This window comes from Columba livia, chromosome 4 (genome assembly GCF_036013475.1).
Source record: "Columba livia isolate bColLiv1 breed racing homer chromosome 4, bColLiv1.pat.W.v2, whole genome shotgun sequence".
Classification (NCBI taxonomy): domain Eukaryota; kingdom Metazoa; phylum Chordata; class Aves; order Columbiformes; family Columbidae; genus Columba; species Columba livia.
Window position 1 is genome coordinate 39878417 of NC_088605.1, and position 18821 is coordinate 39897237.

Below are 18821 nucleotides of genomic sequence, written 5' to 3' on the forward strand. Positions count from 1 at the left end.
GCCAACAAGAATGTTAAACAGTGCCTGCCCCCATACTGACCCCGGAGGAACAGCACTTGTCACTGGTCTCCACTTGGACATCGAGCCATTGACTGCAACTCTAAGTACGACCACCCCATCAATCCCTTGTCCACTGAGTGGTCCATCTGTCAAATCCATTTTTCTCCAATTTAGAGACAAGGATGTCAAGTGGGGCAGCATCAAATGCTTTTCAGAGGTCATGTCACCTATATTCTCCTTTTTTAAGCTGCGTATTTTAATAAATGTCGGTAGAAACATATGAACAAGTGGCCCAGTAAAGACAGCAGTGCCTTCGCACTCAGGTAAATTATAAGCTTTTTAGTCCAAACAGATAGAGCTAGTAGAGATGAAAGTATTTAGAAAGTACATGAAAAGGGTATAGATGGGATTCTTGTTTCCACTAAAAGTCTCCAGGAAACTGGTTCTCCCCAAAAATAAAATGAATCAGTTGAACTACATGCTGAACTGAACCATCAAAAAGATCAGTTCACTCATCCTTATCTAAAGAGACTTGTTTGCAAGTGTTTGAATCTCTGGTGAACAGCTTGATGGAGTACTAATCAAAAGGTGCACAGCTTTCCTTAAGATGTGAAAGATGGAGTTTTTGCTGAAACTGTCTGATATTCATTACAGCCTCAAACTGTCAGTAATAGATTGCCACTAGCCAGTAAAAAGTTCACTATAAAGAATTATATGTCTTTTCTGTCCTTGGTCACAGCTACTGTGTTATCTACAGTAGGCAATTTTCTCATATGTTCTTCAGAAGGTCATTCAAAAGTTTTACTTGGCAAGATGACGGGATCTAAAAATATTATGATCTCCAGGCATTTAATGTTAGTTAAATTTCACAGTGTTCAAAATAAGATGAAAGTCAACAAAAAAGGTTAGATTCAAACAATCCATTGCTTATAATTTACATCATATGAAACCAGAGACCAATTTTGTGATTTTTTCAGGAATTTAAACTGTCATATTTAATAGAAGTACCAAGGATACTCAATATATACTAGCCACTCTTAGCATATTTGTGCCTTTTTAATATACAATTCTGACTTAAATACAAATATAAGTTTGTACCTTCTCACTTATTTTTCAGGAAGCAAAAAAAGGCCTGTGAAGTTGAGTATCCATATTTCATGCCTAAAAATATGCCCTAATTATGTACAAGTCATAATACTTCTGAAGTATACACAATAACATTGGAAGATTATATCCAGGAGAGTAACAAAAAACCTCCACTATTTATCAAAAAAGGCCTCATGCTGTGCAAAGTTGTAGGAGAGGTTTGGTGAGTTTTTGGGGGGTTAGGCTTGAATTATTTAAAAAAAAAAAAAAAAAAAAAGATATTGCAATGTATGTATGATACAAAATAAATAAATTCAACAGCTCACATTGTGGTTTAACCCAACAGGCGGCTAAACACCACATGCAGTTGTTCAGTCACCATCCTCCCCCAGCCAAGTGGGATGGGGGAGAAAATTAAAGAATTAAACATCATGGGTTATGATAAAGAAAGTTCAATAAGATAAAAAGGGAAACTAACAATAGCAATAATAGAATATATAAAACAGTCAATGCACCAACCAATACCCAACCGGCTCCCGAGCAGCAGTTCCCCAGCTGGATTTTCCCTAGTTGATATACTGAGCATGATGTCACATGGTAAGGAATAGCCCTTTGGCCAGCTTGGGTCAGCTGCCCTGGTTGTGCCTCCTCCCAGATTCTTGTGCATCTCCAGCTATCTTGTTGAAAGCAATAGCTCTGTACACAAGTTCCAAACTTACAGATGTGCTACCTCTTGTAGTACGACCATTAAAAACATACCAGGATTTTTAAGAAGACATTCTTCAACTAACAGGGACTAAATAGAAATGAGAAGGACAATTTGCATTTTTCCAGTCACCTGCTCCCTCCTCCCCCCCCCTTTTTTTTTTTTTTTTTACAATTGTTTGGCTCCAAATGCTCTTCTAGAGGAAGTTCTTAGGAAAATGAGCCACTTGTGTAGCTTATAGCTGGTATGAAAAATGTGAAGAAATATGAGGGAAGATAAAAAATTATATTAGAAGTAAAAAAAAAAAAAGTATCAGATATAGTTGTTACTCAGCTATTAACAACTATTACAAGCCCATCCTCTAATTTGGACTCATAGGTTGCTGTTAGTCTTTAATCTTCAGTTAATAAACGTCTGAAACTTGCCCGACTGGAGCTGTTAGAGTATTACTGGTCTATAACAGTGCTGGTTAGTTGCAGGCCAAGGTTTATTATCTATCTAATAGGTCCTCATAAAACATAAAACCTAGTAACCTCCTGAAGTTCATCAGATGAGAGGAATACAGTCTGAACCAATGTCTTTCCCGAAGCTGAAGAGCACTCTTACTTCCTATGATGAAAACTGTGCGTGGGTAGAGAATGGAGGACTGCCCATCCCTGTCATTTAAAAATGGACAAAAGGAGAGATTGGGCTACTCAAGGTGGTCATGAATTAACGCTGGCACAAAAAAGGAAGACGCTTGCAGTTTTTGATCAATTTATAAATCCTCTGGCAATATCAATCTTATTAAATATCACTGTCATGAAACTGAATGCCAGAATTGTCAAAATGCTGACATAAAACCAGTTAGTGCTGAAAATTTTAAAATACAATCTTCTTTTAAAGAATTCAGTTTTCAGTATAACAGCTTATTTTTTAAATAGCACATAGTGTAAAACATGACTGAAAATACTTCCTCTTCTCAGTCTATTTACTGTAAGTTAAAAAACAAAGGAAGAGTTAAGAAACAGGGAAGTTCCAAAAAACAGTCAAGTTGTTGCCCTCTGTAGCTGGATTTCTGAGTTAGATATTAGTAGGTTCCAACTCCCCAAGCAAGTATATCAAGCTGAAAAACATTCTGTTCCTAGACGAAATACACTCAGCTATGTCCAGAACAGACACCCCCCCCCCCCCCCCCCAAAAAAAAAATCCAAAACACAAACAACAAAACAACAACAAAAACAAACAAAAACAAACACACACACAAAAACAAGGGGGGGGGGGGAGGGGGGGGAGGGAAATGAGGTCATAGTGTGCAATGGGAAGGGAAAAGAAACCTGGTAACTGAGCATCATCTCCCTCTCTTCATTCGTCACCCATCTGTGAAGACATGAGGTTCTTCTCAAACTAATTACTAAGCCAAAGCAGCCTGATCCCTTCAAGTATTGATAAAATAAATCTGTTACAGAAGATCCCTGATGTCTTTCTTGTATTCTACTAAATAAATGACCACAATGAGCCACGCAATCGTCATACTCAGAAAGCATTACCATAGCTCACTTTATTTAGGGGCAGACTGTGAAAATAATAGGTAGAATCCTCCATCTGCATCTCATCCAGCTGCCCATTCCCTCACTGAGCCAAGCGACCATGAGCATGTTCCCCTGAGTGCCAGTCTTTCCATGAATTCTCAATGCTTTTCTATTCTCAATTCAAAGCCTTAATTCTCCAATTGATCCAGAGATCAGGTTTTCAGCTACTCAGTGACAGCCATTTCAATGAAGCCTTTAGTTTTGCAATCGATGACACAATATGACTTTTAGTTATAAATTTCGGATTAGGCATAATAATAAAAAGCAACAAGAATAAAGCGGTCTTCTCCCTTAAGGGGATGTGAAGTATTATGGTTCTTCCTAAGGAAATTAGGCTAAATGATATCATAGGAGAAACAATTTTGGCAAAAGCAGAGAGCTTTGTGTAAACTGTCAAGTATGAATTATCACAAGAAAGACAACAACAGTATGCCAAAATTCCAAGAAAAGAAATATAAACAAAACATCTTTGAAGAATATATTTTAAAAAGGATGCAAACAAAAGAAACCCAAACTGTTTTGAAAAAGAAATATCAAATATTATTACTTATTTTTTGGGGTTAGAGTAGATAAAAAAAAAAAAAAAAAAGGCTTTGATACAGGCTTTTTAAAAAGGCTGTAATCATAAAAATATCAAGTGTTTAAAGAAGTTCAAGCATTTCCCTAGTTGAGAAAGGTTTCAGTGAACCAAAAAGATATGAGGAAACTGAACAACACTTTCTTCTTCAAGACTAGCTTCACAATACTTAATAGCAAGACTACCAGTTATTTGTTGAAACATTTAATAAGAAGACTAAAGCTAGTTCAGGGGAAAAAAATAAAATAATTTTCTCAGATATGATTGTGAAAACAATGAATTATTTCATTCTCACCTATTTTCTATTGTCTCTACTTCAGCTGTATAGATGAGATAACTAAGAGAATAAATAAGAGGATTGCTAGTGTGTGCAATTAATGTTTAAATATCTCTATATATCACACTAAAATAATGAGGAAAACAGAAGATCTCAAAACTTGATCCTTGAAATATAAAAATCACTAAGACTATGATAAATGGTTTGTAGGTGGTGCCTCAAATGGCATTACACAGTTTCATACAAGAGATTTAAATTTTAAAATGCTGAATTTGAAAATTCATGGCGAATTGAGGGCCTAGGAGTATCAATAAGAATTTCTCCTGTAAGGAGTCATCTAAAACAAGCCCCATACTTTTTCTAGAAGGAAAGGATCTTTCTCTGCATTTTCCAGAGTACTGACATGTGCCTCCAGAAACATCAGCAGTATAGACTAGAGTGGGAAATAACTGGTGAGAGTATGATGACCCCTTAAGAAATACAGGGTGGAAGAGCCACTATTTTTCCAGCACATTACTCTCACAACAGCCTTCTAAACACTTCCCTTGAAACAAAACGCCATTATTTACGAGCTTTTGTTCAACATGCAGACCTTTGATGTTCTATCAAGTTCTCACAAGCCTCTGTTAGAGGTGGAAAATAAGTCCTTTGTGAAGGCTTCTTCCTGAGGGCTTTTAAAATTATTAAAACCACCATTCTTTTTCATTTTTATTCTTCAAGCTAAGACACAGGTCTTTTGAGGGTATTTGGTTAAAGTTATTAGTATTCAGGTATGGACATATTCACTACCCGAATCTTCATTATATTCTTCATACCTTCACCCTTCATACAAAACCTCAGGGTTTGTCAAGCTTTCATCAACTGAATTTCACACCTTTCCCTTGAGACACATGAGGAATTATGAAGCATATTACCACTTTGTAACAAAATAAAGATTATGAAAGCAGAAAGATATTCGATATAAGCAAGTTATACATGAACTACTGTTTCTAAAGATGACACAGCAAATGGAAGCACTGTTTCAGGCAAACAATCTACGCTGGCAAATACACAGGGCAAGATATCCCAGTGTCCAGAAAGCAGAGTCGGCAATAAGTTGACATTGAGGAGACACTTAGTTGAAGAGATGAGAGAATTCTGAGATGTGTCAGAATTTTAAGGTTACAGGAGCTATTCAGCAGGAAAGGGAGAAAGTGAAAGGAACAACTGGGGCAGTTATTAATATGGAAAAAAAGAGATGTTCAATTAAATCTAATAACTAGTAAGCAGAACCTTCATAATTTTGATGAAATTATGCAAGCTTATACACCTACAGTAAAACAATTGCCTATTTCAGGTTACTGTGTATTTCCCTTTGAACTGAAATCAGAAGCATGAGCACTGCTAAAAAGTCTTTTTATTTCATTCTCTGAAAGTGTATGTATCTCTAAGAAAACAAGCTTTCAATACCGTCTTCAATCTTTTGGTAACTACTTATTATGCATTTCATGATGGCAATGCTTCTATACCTAAGCACCTCAACTATTATACTATGCTGAAGTGCCTTCAAATACCCACAGTAGGATACATTTAAACTAATTTATAAATTGTTCATTTGCTAGCACATACACTTAGCTAAACTGCATTCAGAGGAACTCTTATTTGGGTTTCTAACTCTTATTGTTTCAAAACCCAGACTAACTTCCATTTTTAGTTTTAATGTCTGTACCAGTACAGATTCATAGAAAGGAACAGCCACCATTTTATATTAATCCTCCTTCTTCCTATATCAAAAGTTAATGTGATACAGCCATGACTGAAGGTTTACACTGGTTTATTAAAGTCTCTGAATCAGTTTATCTGTCATATGATGCAGAATGCTCGAGGAACAAAAAATTCCTCAACACAGCTTCCCAGATGTATTCTTAGAAACTCTGAGGACCTTAACTCTGACATTATTTATATTATTGCAACACAGCACCTAGTAAAACCATACGAAGGAAAAAAATAATTAGCTCCACAGGATTCACTTGAACTATATTAACACTGATTGTGTCCTGTAAGTATCTTTTTTTTTTTTTTCTTATTTACTGTGGTGACATGAGTCAATTTGCTCCTACATTTGGTGGACCTTAATGTGACAAGATACTCTAAATGATTTGCTTTATAGAAGTACTCCAAGGAATAGACAAGAAACACAGAAAGCAAAGAGGCTCTTACCAAGAAGATGACTTACAGAAGAATACAAAATAGTTCTGCTGCAATTGATCAGAAAAGTTCAGGAAGACCAAAAAGCATCTTATCAAACCCCAGTCACAAATAGTTCATCTACACAGACTGGGAACAAAGAAAATAAAATGCATCAAGTTTCATAACTACAGTTAATTCTGAATAACTGTAAAATTGTTCTGATTAAAAAAAAATCCCAAAGACTAAAACAAAAAAACCCACAGAGTTTCTTTCATAGCTTTAATAACAGATTATTTGTTATGCAGAGGCTCTACATGCTAATTAAAACCATAATTAAACATTTTGCAAAGTCTATAAAATTGCTGCTATAAAACAGGCAACACATTTTCTCAGAGTTATTAATAAGGTAATGTCAATGAAAATCAAGAAAACCCACACATTTTAGTGGTATAAGTGATACTAACTGAATATTTAAAACCAAAAATCAAGTAACGAAACAGCATGGCTCATCTTACTAAGTGACTCTACCACTGTAGGAATTAATCTTTTATTTTATTTCACTAGAAAAGACATTCAAATAACCTATGGGTTTCATTTCAAAGATGATACTTTCTATCTCAGTATCAATAAATTACAAATAATTCATCATAAATCAATGGAACAACAATGTCTCTAGTTCATTCTACTTGTAACTTCACTTACTTTAAAAGTGTCAAAGAAAGGATTTAAATCTATCATTGCTCATTAAATCCACAAAAGGCTGTGTTAATTGAATGCCACCTTTTCTAATCTACTTATATGTTTGTTTACAATAAAGACCATATGATTTAAGAGCAACTGATTCTAAAGACATTATTTACTGACTTCACTGAAGTTCATAGCCCGAAGCTGAAATGAGGGTGTTGAGGACTATCCCTTAGAAAGGAAAAGGATAAAAGAAACAATTATTTTAAATTAAAAACTGGAAAGAAAATGAACGTATAAAACATACATTAATACCTTCAGTATTTTTAAAGCCATAATTCAGTGTCAACACAAATAAGGATGATACATTATTTTGGTAAATCTCACTGTTACCACAAAGAAAATTCACACTGGAAGATACCGTTCTTTTTGACAGATTGAACACACCACTTTGCATAAGCTAAGTATGTACCAACTCATGTCTACCTAGAGAATCACAGTTTAACCCATATCTACTCTATCTACTACATCTGAAATAAACAGTAAAATGAAATAATCCTTTGGCTACTGGGATTTCTGTAAGAGAAATATAAGCATTCCTTTCTAGACATCTGAATCTCCTAAGTGTCATCTTTTTTGTTGCTTTAAAAACAGAATGCATTATTAATAAATTTATAATTGCCCTATTTAGTATCTGATCACTAAGACAAGAAAGGGGAAACATCAGAAGAAGGAAAGACAGAGGAAAGTAGCTCACTTTTGCTTTCGCCAGACCATAGTTCTTTTTCCTATTTCTGCATATGTGTTTAAGGACTGGTTCTTCATACTCACAAAAATACTAAAGACATGGACACAATTATTAAAATAGACCAGGCAATAACATCACAATTCAAATGGCCCTAAATTAAAATAATGTATTCCTAGAGAATAAGTGCTTTTTAGAAAGAATTCTTCATTATACTTGTCACAGACAATTTGGTATGAAAAGCAAGAATTTAGTTTTCCACCTGTAATTATACAACTCTTTTGCAATAAGCATATTTTGTCAAATTATTGATATGAGATGCTAGAAGATCTACAAATTAAATCAAACTATTTCTAATTCACTTTTGAAACCAAGTCATTGAAAATATTATTGATACATTCATTTTAGACAGTCCTGTTTTACACAGTTCATGTAAAACTCAGATTAAGATGTGCTGGGAACTTGACCAGAACATCTTCGGTCATTCAGCTGAGAGTGTGGCCAATGAAAGAAGAGTTTCCAGTGGGAGATGGATATTCAGAGATTATCCTGTATGCACTGCACTACAATACAATAGTCTATCACAGGCAGCTGGGATATGATGTGAGTGCATTGAAATTATCTGTGGATCTGAGTGACAGCTGGCTGAATCAAGTGGCAGGACAAAAATAGTATATACTATTTTGGGGTAAAGGGAATACAATAAAAGTAGAAGTGCAATTTTTTGCAGCTGCAAAGCCTTTTTGACATCAATTTGCTTCCAAGCACTTTCAAGTAACACATTAATAGGATAGTCAATGTTATTAAAATAATTTACTAGTCATCAGGAATAATAAATGAATAGAATAATTTACTATTCACACACATCTATTGCTAACGTAGCTACCTAAAACGTGGCACTCTGCATGCTAACATGTCAGATGTGGTATTGAAATCCACACCTTTGATAGGAAATAGTCCTGGAAAGATCAGTGACTGGAATAACTTCAATGGTATTTCTCAGCCATCTGCCAATGAATTTCTTCAACACGCTGCTCCTAAAATAATCTTTAGAATTACTAAATGAAGCCATGTGTTAACCTGATGTACCACAAGCATAATATGAAAGAGACAACCTGCCTATTGAAAGGAAAATACTTGTAGAAAAAGGAGAAAGGCTTAAATCCAATTTTTTGCCTTCCATGAACATTTAGTACAGGGCTGATGATGTCTCAGAGTACTCCTTAATCTGTTTTAGTAAATTAGTAGCGCATTTATTTTATACAGCAACAAAGTTTAGTCAGAGACCAAAGTCTGTGGCTGAAATACAGCTGCAGCCCAGTGTCTCCATCCTGTCACACCAGCTCCTTCATTCTGATGTGCATAGGGTGACCTCTGGTAGCAGCCTCTAAACCTGCTCAGCCCACGGGATGCTTGAATCCAGACTGCTGCCTTTTTCTGTGGGGGGAAAAATCAAACGACTGCTGAAGGAGCAAATGCTGTGGGGCTGTTGTGTGTCTCTGTGGGGCTGGTCACAAACCCCCTCACCGCCTCTGCTGCTGCTGCTGGGGCTGGTTCTCCAGCACCAGCTCCCACCACCCTGCTGGACACCAGCACCGGCAGCCACAGGCCATGCAAACCCACATGCAAACCCACTCTGGATTTAAAACTTCATCTGACCAGACAAACTGAGATTACTGTAAAGGAATCAGCTTGTCCCCAGTCCAATGAAGACAATACAGTTGCGTAATAATATGCACATACGTTTTAAAATAAAATCTGGCTAGATACAGTGCTGATCAGGGATGTTATAAACCCCCTCCAAGGGTGTCAAACTCATTTTCACTGGGGGGGCACATCAGCCTCGCAGTTGCCTTCAAAGGGCCGATGGTAATTTTAGGACTGTGTAAATGCAGGAGTAGTTGCATTTATATAGTCCTAAAATTACATTCTGCCCTTTGAAGTCAATGTCAAGGCTGATGTGGCCCCCAGTGAAAATGACTTTGACCCCCCTGCAGTAAAATCAGCATGGCTTTTGAGACTGGTAAAGAATCATTAGCATGCATCAAAATGGACATAAAACATGCAGGAGTTCAAAGCCTACAGTCTTCATCTACACTTTGCAAAGATCAGTGCAAAAACCAGTCACTGAATTCAAAGGACGGCTGATTTAATAAATGAAGTTTTAAAAGTTTGCAGGGACCTCTAGATTTTATTCTAACTTCTCAAAGGTTCTTTTTGCTTGCAACATGAAGAAATTATTGGCTGGGTCACTTTCTCATCGTCTTTTGTTTAAGCTTTAACTTTATTGAATTTATTATCTTAAGTGGAACTAAAATTAAAAAATATATAAGCAAAGCCAAAGAAGAAGACATTATGCCCAGTTTGTAAATGTCTCAATTTCAAAACATACTTTGAGTATCTTGATCTCCAATGGAATCTTGCCTGCCTATACTCTGAACGTAAAGTGAATATTTGACCCAACATTTAACTGCTTAGATGTACTTCTGATTATTCCAGGATCACATGAGTATCATGAAGCCGTATCACAGGAAGAGCACTGCTTGCAGAAACACTTATCCTGGCTCTGCATTTTATATTTCTCAGTTTATTCTGCATTTAGAGCAAACATGGAGTTTCTTCATATCTAAAGAATGCACTATAATGCACAGAAGTACTTTTTATGAACTGACAAGAAAAAACCCTATTTGTTAATTCTCAAGTGTAAGAAAATTAAAAAACAGCCTTTTAAACAAACTGACTAGATACAAAAATAGTATTTTCTGCACTCTGCATGCTAACATGTCAGATGTGGTATTGAAATCCACACCTTTGATAGGAAATAGTCCTGGAAAGATAAAAATTAGGAGAAAAACGATCACTGAGTGGATTTAGTTTTATATGTCATTTGCAATATAGGGTGGGGGGAGGCAGGTAAGTTTTTAATGATCATACCTAGCACTTCAGAAATTTCTCATTAAGTAGAGGCGAGAGTAATGTTCTCGGTTACATAAACTCCAGGAGAACTGCATAGTTCTGAAATGGCTTTACTCTCCTGTTCCTCAAAACAGTGGTGAGAGCACAATGAGGTCTTATATATACACATGCTGTGAATGTTCACCCATAATTTGTATAGGCTCCTTGTGCTCTTCGTACAATAGAACTGTAACCTCCTCTTTTCTCCTTCCTCCTTTGATTACTGACAGCTAAAACCCAACATTTTTCCTGAGTGCAAACCCAGATTCACCTACCAGGAATTAATGGAAGAAACAAGAATTTTTGTTGGTGCTGTCCTACTGCCCTCAGACACCAGAGCAACAGGTTCTGAGAGAATTGAGAGGAACAGCAGTTGTTCCTGTACCTTTTGAAGGAGATTTAACATTCCAACTTAAGAAGAAGTGTTTACAGCAATTCTAGACCTACTTTTAAGAATTATCTTCTACTACTCTTTTTAAGACTCCATAATACTTTTTCATAATAAACTTTTCACAGCGTTGACTAAGCTAAAATAGGTCTTAAAGTAGCTTTCATGTTGTGGTTGTTTTTAGCATGTTAGTTCCACATGTCCTTGTTGCATATATTTGGAATTCTTTAAATGTCAATCCTTGCTTAAATTTGGGAGGCGACACATACAGCATTTGCTATTATGATAATACAAACCATTTTCTAAGATTTTGAATACTAAATCAGTGCTATTCAGCTACAGCTCAGCCTTAATATGCTGCAATTCTAACAAAAATATCTTTCAAAAATATACCCATTCTATTGTAAAAACTCCAACTTCCATGTACAAAATACTAGTTAAATATTTTTTTCTTCTACATAACTTACCTAGTTATATTCCCAATATTGTGACAATGGCAAAAAAAAAAAAAAAATCTTTACAGTTTTGGGAACGGATAGTTTTTTGGAAATTGAAATAAATTCTAATTTTATGAACCATATGAAATGTTTATAATCTCACAAATACAGCTGCCAATGTCAGTGTTTCTTCCTATAAGTCATCCCAAAGAAGTGATGATACGGAGCAAAACAATAAGATGCGGTCTTTAATGATTTCGCCCAATAAGTTACCAAACGTAAACTAATGCTAGTCTCTATTTTTTCACCTAAAAAAGAGGGGTGAGGAAGGGAAACAACACAAAGAACAAAATTAAACTTGTTTGTGTGGGTTCATATTTAGGAAGCATGGCCACAGGTCTCAACTCACTTTTTTGGTTTTTTTCATTATTAAGAAGAGACTGAAGTGAAAACCAGATTTTCTTAGCCAACACAGGGGTCACTGTGCATAAAATAATAAAATAATTTTACTTCTCTATTTATAAATGAATATGTAGCACAGTTTTTGGTGGTGGTGCTTTTGGTGTGGGGTTTTTTTCTTTGGTTGGTTCGTTGGTTGTTTGTAATGCTAAGTGCATTTGAAGGGTAACTAAAAATTCTTAGAGGAATACTAGACACTTTTTAGTGACTGGTCAATGTTACTGCATGAGGTTTCACTATTATTTTTAATACAACCCTCAAACCAGATCAGTCTCAGTATATCTCTCTGATTAAAAGCCAGTATCACAATGAAATTAATTTTTGTCCTGCCAGTAATTCAGGTCATTCGTTTTTAAATTTTCGTGCTTTATTACTAATTGGAAGCCTTCAGTGTTTTAGAGATTTGCCACAGTACTTTTAATAAATGTCAGTTGATGTTGTTATAATCAGAATTAGGGAAAATAAAAATTCTACATTTAAGAAAAAAAAGAACAGTTTAAGCATCAAAGGCTAACTTAATCTGATTGGAAAGCTTTGCCTGTTTGCAAATTCCAAACACAGAAAACTAAAATGTGAAACATGTTCAGTTTATTATCTTGATAAATTCATCTAGAGCACTTAGAAGTATATAATACCTAAATTAAAATTAAAATATCAATTGGCTTAGAAATAAAAAGTATTGAGATTGGGACAGACATTGCTATATTTAACAGCAAAGTTTCATGTTAAAGAAATCTGTGACTGTGGACACACGATAAGTGTAAAATTCAATACAAGACTGATTATATCTGAATAACAGAAACTCAGGTCAGAGGCCAACATCACCAATTCATATTCTCGATACCTGCTATCTTTATTTCACAATTAGTATAGACAAGGGAAAGGTATGTGAGTGATTAAGTAAGTGCACTCAAATCCTCCCTTGTATAGACAATACTAATTTAATTAATTAAAGCATTAGTATGAGCACAAGATACATTCTTTGCAGGATCACAATGCTTTTAGATAATTATTTTATATTATGTCTGGCCACCACAGGTCTTGCCCTAAACTTCATAAACCTCAGAAACTCTGTGATACACAAGACAATTAAGCCTTGAGTCATTTGGCATACACAGGCGTGGAGCGTCATCTGAGATGCTCCAAGACACCATAGCCAACCTCCCCCTGTCAACTTCTGATGTCAACAGCTCTCCTAAGAGAACCATAGAATTCCAGGTTGGAACAGACCTCGAGGATCATCTGGTCTAAGCTTTCTTGGCAAAACCATGGTTTGGACAATATGACTCAGGAGCCTGTCCAGCTGCATCTTAAAAATGTAGGTCATACATTTTATCTGCCAGTTACATCTGGATGTCCTAGAGCACAACACAACACTACCACACACGTGAGGCTAATCCTCATCTTCTGTGACAAGAGGTCAATTGTCTCCATTGTCAGTTCGTGAAACACACGCTGACAGTGAAGCAGCTTAGGACTGCGTACGAAGGCTACCAGATGCAACAAGTATTGATCTCCTCGTTAAATTTTAGTTCAAATTGAGTGAATACAAGCTAGATGAGAGCATACAGTGAACTTCATATTAAATCTGTCACAGAGACACAAAAACATTCAATGTTCTAAATTCAGGTTTTCTGCAGGGAAGAAGGACCATGATGTGTCAGCAGGAATTACAGTTGAGCATACTATCGGTTGTGTATGAATATTCCAAGGTGAACAGTAAGCCTTAATGATGAAAACTCTTTTTTCATTCATTGTCCAAGGCCAGCAGGAACACAGACAAGGTAAATGGGTATATTCAGGGTACACAGCAAAGCCCCTGCCCCTCAAAATGCATTTTTCACCCTTTATCATATGCATGTGGCCAGGCAACTGGGACTGCTCAACTTTCGTCAGACTACATAGGGGATATAGTGAGAAACATCACAGAGAAATTAACAGATACAGAACTCATCAATGCTCTGCATGGTCCACAGAGTTTGCAGTCAAATCAAGGTCCCAGTTTTAAGCTGTACTACTTGCTGCAGCTCGATGTGTATTTCCCACAGCAGCTGAACATGCTCTTTATTCCAGTATCCTTTCAAGACAGAGTATCTCAAGTTATTACTGTCTATTCTTATGTCCACTCTCCTAGGATGTTTTGATCTTTCCAAACACTTTACAGATGTCATACAGCAGCGAAGTATTGCATCAGTTCTCTGATATACGAGGAACTACACCCAGAACAAAACTATTTAAAAGTCTGTTTAAAAACATTCCGTATTCACAAGTCAGATTCTGATCGGTTTGGAGACAAATATGATCTGCTGTGATAGAGGAAAACAGACTTTTAAAACTGTCTTGAACCTTAAGAGCAAAACCTTGGTTCCCTCAAGAAGCTGGACCTAATCAGATGCCGCAGAAATTTCCCAGACTAAAGTGTTTTTCCAGTCCCAATATTTTGAAGAATGAAAATTTCACATACAGTTTCTCAAAAAACTTGCAATAAAGAGCTAGCTACCGAGCTTCACTAGCAGCAAGGTACTAACGAGATCTTGCTCCCAAATCCTACCTATATGCAAGTTCTTCTTTTAGATTTTGACAGAAGAATCAATAGAATTACATCTGTTTGAAATGCGAGCATCACTTTAGAGATATCTACAAGATAACACTGCCTCTACAACACTGTTATTCACTATTCATAATAATAGGTACAAGACGATCCTACCACAGTAAAAACTACAGTTAAATACGTATAATTTTGTAATAGTGAATTCCAAAGTGACCATAACCCTGATTTGTTTTCTGATTTAGTTTTAAGTTACCTTACTTTCTATTTGAGTCCACACAAGTCAGTTTCTCACGTACAACCCCGAAACTGCCAATGAACCCACCCTGGAAGATCTGGCAAAGAACTAACCCACAAGATACATAAGAATGCGTTTTCCAACCAAACCTGAAATGGCTTTTGGTTGATTTTAGTGTACAGAAGCTTCTCACATCGATGGTTGATTTAGCTGCCTTTAAGAATGGTGTATTGACGTTCTCATCTACTGATGAGAACAAAAGAAAGCATCTGCTTGGGAGAGTAACCCCTAAATAACACAGAAGGAAGAAGGAAGCAAAGGCAAGACAAGGTCACAAACCAGATGACTGGAGAACTGCAAATGGAGGCCAAGTGGCCTGGCTTTACACATTCTAGGTCATGCCACTTCTGAGTCAATGAACAGATAAACCAATTTTAGTTGTTTCAGCATCCTGAATAATTAATTTAAGGAACCAGAACATAAAATCCATTTTTCTCTAAGTAGAAATGTCACATAAATGCCCTACTTTTTCCTCACTACTAGGTCACTGAAATATGCTGTGGCTTAAGACCCTGACGTTCCTTCCCTTACCAACTTAGAACAGGAACACCTTTCAGACTTAAGTATCCAGCTTCAGATACATTTCTTCCATTTAAAACATAAATTCAATCTAAATGTCATTCTATAAATGGACTGTTTCCTCAGAGTTGCTACCTGAATCCTCCTATCTCATGATTTATCACCTAATACCTTTGTATCTGCTATACTATGATTTGTTACTAAAATAAAAATGACTATCATCTCTGCATCAATAAGTATCTAAGAGCCATATTTTTTCATCACTTGGAAATGACAGGTTTATCAATCAATATTTTCCTTACAAATACATATCCTTTATTCACTATTTTTTCAAAACAAATATTGTAGGCGTCCATAGTTCTTGCAAAGATTTATTAGATTATCTTTCATAGGCTGTTTCTAGTATGATTAGTTTTGGTGTGGATGAGGATTAAACAGCAAACACATTTGTCCAAATATCTTTACAGAGCAAATCACCTCTCTCACATTATAGAGCAGCTTACATTATTTATATGTTAATGGTCAAGGCCACACTGCCAACATGTTTCTAAGTTCCTGCTCTCTCTAAAAAAAAAAAAACAACACAAAAAACAAAAACAAACAAACACAAAAACCACCAACAACAACAACCAAAAAACCCAAACAAACAAAAACCTTAAATAATTCAGGTATCATTGAAGAAAAATTGGAAGACTTGTTGGGCAAATATCAAATCAATCTAAAGCTGGTGTGCGTAGAAGACATACTGTGAAGTGACACAGGCACAGTTATTTTGGGAACACTTCTGCTTGCACTGCAAAGTTTAAGAGACCACTGACTGCGAAATGACATGCCCTCCACTTTTTTATCTTCCTTTTATTTTTTTGCAATCCTGAACTTTCCCCTAATGAATAAAGTTTATTAATTATTGCTTGACTTTACTAGCCTCTCAAGTGCAATTAAACAAAATTAATACAAATTCAAATAGATATATGTGCTCAAGCCAAATGCAAAAGCAAAAAAGTTTGGTGAGAACAAATTGTTCAACAGTGATAAACTTAACAAGCAGTCCATGCTTACTTGTAATACAGAACGACACAGTCGAAAATACAGTATTTAAAGTCTTAAAAAAGGCCAGGAGGGAAGACAGTAATACTGTAGGATAAAAGTTTTTGTTTTCAAAAGAGATTATTCTTTATGTTTTTAATGGCATCCTTATTAGCTGCAAGTTTAAATTCCCTTTATGGGGAAGCAGGGAGAATAAAAGAAAGCAAGCAATTGTTTGATTACACCTCTCAGTATAATGCTGAGCCTGACCTCTCCCTCAAGATAGACAGTCTCCTCTTCTACTTCATGTCATGTTGAGGGGTCCATGTGTTCCTTTGCCTTCACTGCAACCTTAACTGCAATGTCTTTGACTTTACCAATGCAAATAAGGGAGTAGTTCAGGATCTTCCACTTAGCCATTTTACTTTCCAGTTCAGTATCTTCACATTCAGCTTCCCTGAATGATTCAATCACTAGTTCCACAACCAAAGGCACTTAGAAGTCAACTTAGTTATTGGTTCAGGCTAATACAAGGCCTGGCTTTTAGATTCTCCACTGTTCAATGAGATTCACAAGCCAAAGTAAAGAACATGATCATCTTATTGCATAGAAAAGTTTAGGTACTATTAAGAAAAGTCACAAAACTTCACGATAAAATCACACACACATTTGCAGGAATAATTATTTCCTCTCCAGATACATCTCTTCTCAGGACTCACACCCAGGAATTCTGTTCTGTGTCTACATCATGTAAATAAAATTACTTTGGTAAAAAGGTAGTGGAATTGGAACATATCCTATCCTCCTAATACTATTATTCTGTATACCCCATATAAAATTTTTCATTAAGTATGAGGAATGCCAAGATTCAAACTCTTTTCTGGATTTAAGCCAAAAATTATTTTTTATTAACTACCCTAAACCTTAGATTAAAGGGGAACCTCACACGCTTCTCAGTTCTTCTGTGGAACGCATTGCCTATGCAAACAAGCCACAGGTTTTCACCAGCCCTGCCCAGCAGGCCAAAGAGATAAGCATGTCTGCCCTTTAGAGTCAGTCTGGCTTTTTTCCTTCCCCAGATGTAAGTTCACAGTTTAGCGCAAGATGACCTAAGTGTAAAGGGGAATAGCCAGCTCTCATAACCCCTGCAAGTTGCCTCAAGACACTAACAGAAAGGCCAGTTGGTGATCTTAAATGCCATGAGCTCAGTGAACCGTACATTTCAGGAAAACGCTTCACTGAAATTGATGATTTTCTTCTCCTAATGCTCAGAAAAGGAAATGTTAGAGGCCCTGTCTCACCAGTTTTGTAACAAAACTGCTTGGTTTGACAACATCTAGCCTTCCAAAAAGCTTCAAAAATAGCCTTCCCATGTTTCTTCTCCAATAGTAAATCAGGCAATAATATAATAAATATGGCTAGTTTGCTGTCCAGAAGCTTTTAAATCACAGTACTGCCTCAAAAAATGCTGAGTTAAGGAAACAAGATTCCCAGAATAAAGCGAGTCTCATTTTACAATCAAGTAACCATGGTTAGAATTCCCTTTCTTAATGTAGCAGAAGTCTAGCCTGCTATGGGTAACTAAAATAATAATAGATACTTACATCATCTCTCAAGAGGCCTTAATAATTCTTTTGTTTGCAGCAGGTCTTTGAAGATCATGCAGCATAAAAGAGAATAATAATGAATCTTTGCTTTGAAATAGCACTTCTTTGCAGTACAACTCGAAGCTTTTTATGAAATAACTAGTATCAGTATCATTCAGATGAGTAACACACAACAGGAATTTCTAGCCTGAGGACATGGGTCACGCTCAAGGCCATACTCAGTAGGCCACAGTGTTCCAAAAGGAATTTATTTCATGTCTTTTCTTTGTCATGACATTCTGTCAGTCATGGCTGACAATTTGTCAAACTACTGTGCTGCTTCTGTGATATGTGGAACTGGTGTATAATTTCCAATGCATGCTAAAATAACAGCTGTTAATAGAGGAATCAAACTCAAAGAGAGAATCAATTAATAGTAGATGGGTACTAGAACAGTAAAGGAGAGAAATGAAAGCAAGGTACTTGTTTCTCCAAAAGAGCCTCAGATCTGGGCTTAGTTCATCTTCTCAGCTGATCCCATATGATGGGAGGAAAAACCATATCCAAAAGTATTCATACTTACACGTAGGTTAACACATTGTACTTTTCACCTAATAAAAGAAACATATGAGGAGTGGGTATTTCAGATACCTCTCACTCCATATTTATTTTTAACCTTCAGGAACATAAACTTGATGCTGTATTCAGTTGGCAGGTGTATTCAGTTGGCAGGTAAGTTCATAAAGCTGTGCTCGTGCACGGTCTCACACCTCTAATCTGTCTTTCCATA

At 36.1% G+C, this 18821-nt stretch overlaps 1 long non-coding RNA gene across 6 annotated transcripts in view; it reads right to left on the minus strand.

Moving 5' to 3' along the window:
• The window catches only part of LOC110365038 (uncharacterized), a 310373-nt gene that overhangs the window by 285393 nt on the left and 6159 nt on the right, over window positions 1-18821 (minus strand). The gene's annotated exons all lie outside the window — the stretch shown is intronic.